The sequence below is a fragment of the Barbus barbus genome (assembly GCF_936440315.1).
Source record: "Barbus barbus genome assembly, chromosome: 38".
Lineage (NCBI taxonomy): Eukaryota > Metazoa > Chordata > Actinopteri > Cypriniformes > Cyprinidae > Barbus > Barbus barbus.
Genome location: NC_136716.1, coordinates 6,726,055 through 6,732,073, shown reverse-complemented (window position 1 = coordinate 6,732,073; position 6,019 = coordinate 6,726,055). Strand labels below are relative to the sequence as shown.

General features: G+C 34.8%; 1 pseudogene across 1 annotated transcript; it reads left to right on the top strand.

Moving 5' to 3' along the window:
- The first annotated feature begins 963 nt into the window (after positions 1-963).
- Positions 964-5,600, top strand: LOC306858111 (NAD(P)H pyrophosphatase NUDT13, mitochondrial-like; annotated as a pseudogene). Its single transcript has 8 exons — positions 964-1,043; positions 1,543-1,685; positions 1,776-1,883; positions 2,263-2,369; positions 2,853-2,969; positions 4,519-4,614; positions 4,704-4,834; positions 5,460-5,600. The product of its transcript is annotated as an NAD(P)H pyrophosphatase NUDT13, mitochondrial-like (transcript).
- The last annotated feature ends 419 nt before the right edge of the window (positions 5,601-6,019 follow it).

Sequence of the window (6,019 nt, the reverse complement as noted above, 5' to 3'; positions counted from 1 at the left end):
TAGATATTTATTGTACGTATGTGGTACAGTGATGATAACTATCACATGCCATAATATGTTGATAAACCTGTGCTATTGAGTTGAATAACTATTGATATTACATACAGTAGCGTGCACAGGGGCACATTGCAAGATTCTTCAATGAATACCATAATTACATCATGCCCAAAAACATATATCACACGTGTATCCCTTGTGAAAAATAGTACACTTTAGCATATTTAAAAAAAAAGAGTATTTAGTAAGGAAATTATATACTATAAGTATATACTGAATGTTTCTAATTGCAATAGAAATATAAAATTTACACTAAATATAATTTAAGTGCATAAAATGTAAATGTAATATCAAACAATAGCTAAAATTGTACTTTTGTACATAAGTCAGCACATCAAAATAAGTGTATCTTTCAAGCAAGACAAAAGATTATGACTTAAATACACTTTAAAATAAAACTTTTGATTTGAGATTATTTCAAACACTTTTTAAAGGGTTCTTAAGTGTGTTTTCATAGTCGTGAATGCGTGCTTTCTTTATGTACACTTATGTGCCCTTTTATTTTATTGATAGTATGTTATATGCAGGTAGCCTACATTTGTTGCCTATAAAAAAAGATGTAAAGCATGTAAAGATGTAAAGTGCACAAATACTAATAAGCGCACTTCTTTCAAAAGGAATATCCAATAGCATACCCCAAAAAGCGGGTGCTTTTGGTACCTTTTGTTAGTGTAATGATGTACACACATAAAAAGTATAAATAATGTATAATGTATGATCGATTTACTGTGATACTGAAAGAAGAATCTGCAATGCCAGTTTGCCTTTGTTTCAAGAGCAAGTTCTTTCTTATACCTTGCATGATTGCTGATCTATTTAAAGTTTTGTTTAGGTTGAGCAAAGGTGAATATTAAATGTTAATGTTACAACCTTTGTATTTGAACATACAGGCATTGCCTTTCAGACATGCTGCAGACATTCAAGCATTTATTCAACTGTAACCTGGTACGATCACGCTCCTTCTCTGGATATGTTTCTCAAATGAGGTCTGTCTTCTTCAAAATACATTCAATTATAATAAGAAATAGGATACCACTGGAGTAGGCTGGAAATATAGTTTACTGAAGCGTTGTAAATCCTGAAACCTCTCACAAACATGTCCAGATCATATTTAAAAAAAAAAAAAAAAAGAATGAAAACAGTTTGCAATGTGACATCTGTGTACAAATTGTCAATTCTGTTGATTTCAAAAAAAAAAAAGAGTCCTAAACATGCTTTGTTTTCTGAGTTTTAAGGTGAATGACTTAATTAACAAAACTCCATGAAACAGTGATTGGTGTGTTATCATACCGTTTTAAAGTTTTAATGTACCTCAACTTTTGAACCTTTTTTTGAGAACTTATTAATGTTATCATTATTATTATTAATTGATAATAAATGGTAGTAATTATTAAATATTATCTGTAGTAGTTCCCAGCGTGAATTTTGTACAGTTCAAGTAATTTATTCTGAATTTTTTTATTAAAAATTAAATATTCCTTTTAGGTACCTCATGAGATTAAAGGAGGACGATGAAGCATGTCGAGAGGCATTGAAGTCTGGGAAAGTTGTACTGTATCATAAACTTTCTCCTCTACTGCGAAAGACTAGCAGTGGCATTTACAAACTGGCTTCTCTAAAAACCTCAGGTTTCAATACAATCCCATTTAAACTCTTCTGTTACATAAATAAAAGCATTTTGCATATACATTTGTATAATGGTATATCCATTTCTCTAGATTTGGAACAAATACTGGAGAGGGTTGGAAAGGACAAACACTTTGTTAATGAATCTTTTCTTCTGGGATGCACTGACAAGGGCGAACCACAGTTCTCACTGGAAGTAGGTCAGTTAATACAGCTATTACTATTCAATACTATGAATATATAGTTTAAAACTGAACAATCTGCAACTGGAAAATGCATCAGTATATACATCTGGCAAATGCTTTTATCCAAAGAGACTTACATTGCATACGTTGACTTACAGTAGTACTGTTTTTGTGTTGCTAGCTCTGAGCTCTACTGTTTGAGCTACAGGAATGAATGGGAATGTGAGGGGTGTTTGATCGTTCCTGGAATTTCCATGACATTTGAAGTTCGTATTCATTTCCAGGCCTGAAAACAATGTTAATATTTACAGGTGACCATGGGAACCCTGTAAACTATACTGTACTGAAAACTGTAAATTACTGGAGACCTCATGGAGACCTCTTCTCGCTGTAGGTGATTTAGACCGCAGTGCATTGGAACAGGAGTGTAGAGGTATGTTTGTGGACCTCAGGAAAGCTTTCTTCGTGATACCTGGACCAGAGCCTCCTCTTGCAGCCAAAGTATGTACTTTAGGTTTCTAAATGATTAGTAATGCTAGTGTATTGTTATTGCTTTGAAATGTCATGTTGATTTTGTACAATTGATTTCAGAAATCATGCTGTAAGTAAACAGGTTGCATGTTCATAACACTTAATGAAAATGATCGATTTAGTACATGCATATTAATGATTAACTGGATCTTCAGGTGAAATGACCGACTTCTTTAGTCATTTGCTAAAACCCCACCACTTTCTTACAACTGGCTGCAAGCTTGCATTCAGATCTGCCTCCATGCAATCAACAGCTGATGCATAAGTCCCTGCCTTTTTTCTTTTTTCAGTAATTCATTTCACTTGGATTTATGTCATAATATGGAATAAAGAATCTGTTACAAAAGAAAAATCAAAAGATCTGCTATATGAATACAGTTGGAGCCGTTTGTATGTAGACCATCTCTAAGAAGTTATTAGTGTAAAAACTGTTTAATTTGGTGTTTGTTTTAGGGACATCGATGGCACCAGACCAATTGCTTTTGCAGTGCCACTGGGCAGCCTACCGTCAGGAACCAATCAGGAAGTTTCAGAGTTTGTCACAGCAGTGACATCACCTACTACCCCAAAGTAAGCAGGTTCTTTTCACATTGTCAGACAACTGACAATGTGAAATTGTCATGCATGTGTATATTAAAATATACACATGCATGGCATTTGACAGAAAGCATTGTCCGATTTTTCAAATACTGTAATAATTGTTTCACTAGTGCAGATTTAAATAATATTGATGTGCTGTTCTACTCTGAAAAACAAATTAAATAATGGTATATTAAAAGGGGTCATATGACGTTGCTAAAAAGAACATCATTTTGTGTAATGCAATGTATTTATGCGGTTTAAGGTAAAAAAAAAACATTATTTTCCACATACTGTACATTATTGTTGCTCCTCTATGCTCCGCCTTTCTAAAACGCCCCGATTTTTACAAAGCTCATCGTTCTGAGAAGCGAGGTGTGCTCTGATTGGCCAGCTATCCAGTGCATTGTGATTGGCCGATTATCTCAAGCATGAGATGGAAATGTTACGCACCTTACGGTATTGTGATGCCATGTCCTGGTGCGATGAGACAAAAACAATAAAACTCATTATAAATTAGGCATTTGTTGCATCCAGTGGGGACATAATTACTGATTATAATGACTTAGACTGTCTACGCGTCGTGTTGCATCATGTACCATGTCTGCATTTGTGATCGGAGAAATTACAAACAACAAGCGCTACTCTACACTGCTCAAAACTCACATTTGATTCGTCAGTGGCAGAAACGTTCTTACAGGCTGTGAGTCAGAAGCGTCAGACTGTCCTTGCAAAGTTGGAATTGCCCCACTTTATAGAAACAGCCTTTGAGCAAGCCAGCATTGCAGGTTACTCTTCCAGGTTCAGGAAATAGTCCTCCGTAAAATGCGCTGCACACACTCTAATATTTGGGCTGAACTGTTCTGGAACAGTGTTGTAAATACAACTTAACCACTGATTTCTAGTTGTGTCCTCTTTTGAAGGCCCGAACAAAGTACTTTCACTTTCACAACGACACACAGCGTCTCCAGGACATGGCGCCAGCGGCAGCAACAATACTACAGCGAGAATAATAGTTACACCTTCTTTTATTGCGTATACATTTGGGCGTGTTTTGCAAATCTTCCCACACCGTGATGTAGACATGTGGGGGCGTGTTTAAATGAGCCGTTTTAGGAGGACGTAGGAGGAGTCTTAACTTTTACAAAGAATATCTCTTTGGTTTGGAGACTTTAGTTTTTGCAACTTCAGGGATCTTATCTATGCATGAACAGCTTGTAACGCTCCAAAGAGAAAGGAAAACTTGAAATCGCATCATATGACCCCTTTAACCTTAATTGTAGATAGATGAAGCATATTAAAATAGTTCACTAAATAATTTAAAGGCATTAATAATTTAATGAAATAAAAGCTATTTCAATATCAGCAAACAACAGTAGATTTTATAAACAGGTATGGAATGCCCACTTACAACCTAATTCATTCCTGATGAATCCATTTTCTCGTTGAATATCCTGTTTTGGAGAACAGTGAACTGTGAACTTAAATTACAGTACACAATGAAAACATTAGCATGAAGCTGTTTGTCCTTGACTTGCAGATGGCACCTGTTGTGATCGTGCTGGTGTCTGATGGGAGCAGATGTCTGCTGGCGCGCCAGGCATGTACAGCACGCTCTCTGGCTTCTGTGATATGGGTAAGTCACACTTTATTACAAGCTGCTGTGCACACCATATCACCCTGTGGAGTTACCTAACCATTTTGCTCTATCAAAACATTTTGCAGGAGAATCAGTGGAGGGAGCCCTGCACAGAGAGGTGGAGAACCTTCAGTTCTCTGGATCACAGCACTGGCCTTTCCCACAAAGCTCCTTTATGTTAGCCTGCCACGCAACTGTAAACCCAGACAAAACACAGGTGAGACTTGGATGATCCCTTAAACTACTTATTAAAGTAAGACACTACAGACATAGACATAAATTATATTATTTAAGGGAACTGTTTATAAAATTGTCAAGCATATTTCCAGGTGATTTTTCATTCTAAAATAAAAATAAATTATTGTGAATTTTATTTTGCTTAAAGAAAATAAATTATATTTTATCATGTTTATCATTTCTGGCACATTTAATTCAGTGTATTATTTGCATGATGTATTTATACATCATTGTGTAACATTTGAATTGCCTTATAATTTATTAATGTATGATAAAAGCAGTGTATTTTTTACCCTGTGGGTAATTTTCTTTACTGGAAGAAAAGAAAGTTTAGTTTAAGTTCTATTTTAGGTCTTTGCTTTTGCATTCAATTTTTTCCAATACTTTTTAATGAATTTGATAGAATGCATATACAGTATTTCTCTGTCATTTATAGAATGTGGATGAGAATTGGTTCAGTTATTAAAATGTGAAATGAACTGGTTAAATACTATTTTGAAACCCTGGAAAACATTCAGGCATATTAATGTACTAAATTAAGCCAATGGCAGCACAGTTGAGGCATTGTTGCTACAGCCTTTATCTGCTTTAATGAAGCACTACAGAATCCGCCACGTGACCCCAGAAGAGAGCCGCCTGTGTTCTGGGTCCCACCTTCTTATGCCATAGCCAATCAGCTCATTCAGGAATGGGCCAATCAGCAGCAGCTATCAAGAAAAATACATAAACTCAAACAATCTGTATGAAATAGGTTACCACTAATATAGGAACTTAAAGATCAAATAAACATGAAAACCTGAACAATTTCCTGGGATAACCAGAATAGACATGAAGTGGACTACTTTTGAAGGGATCTTCAATAATATTCAAAGAAGGACTTTTATTATGCTTGGAGTATGCTTGGACTGGAAAAAAAATGGATTGCATCAAGAAGCATTTGAGCATACTGCTCTACCTCAAATAGTACTAATCAATCAGTACACTGTTGCATAAAACATTTTAATAAACATATGTTTTTTCTTTATGATTTTTAATCATCTTACAATAAAAACAATACCAACAAACATTTGTTTGACTTTTTTATGTACTGTTTATTTTTTAAAACTTATAGTTTCATATTTTAATAAAAATTTACATTATATAATTTACATTCATAATACGTTGT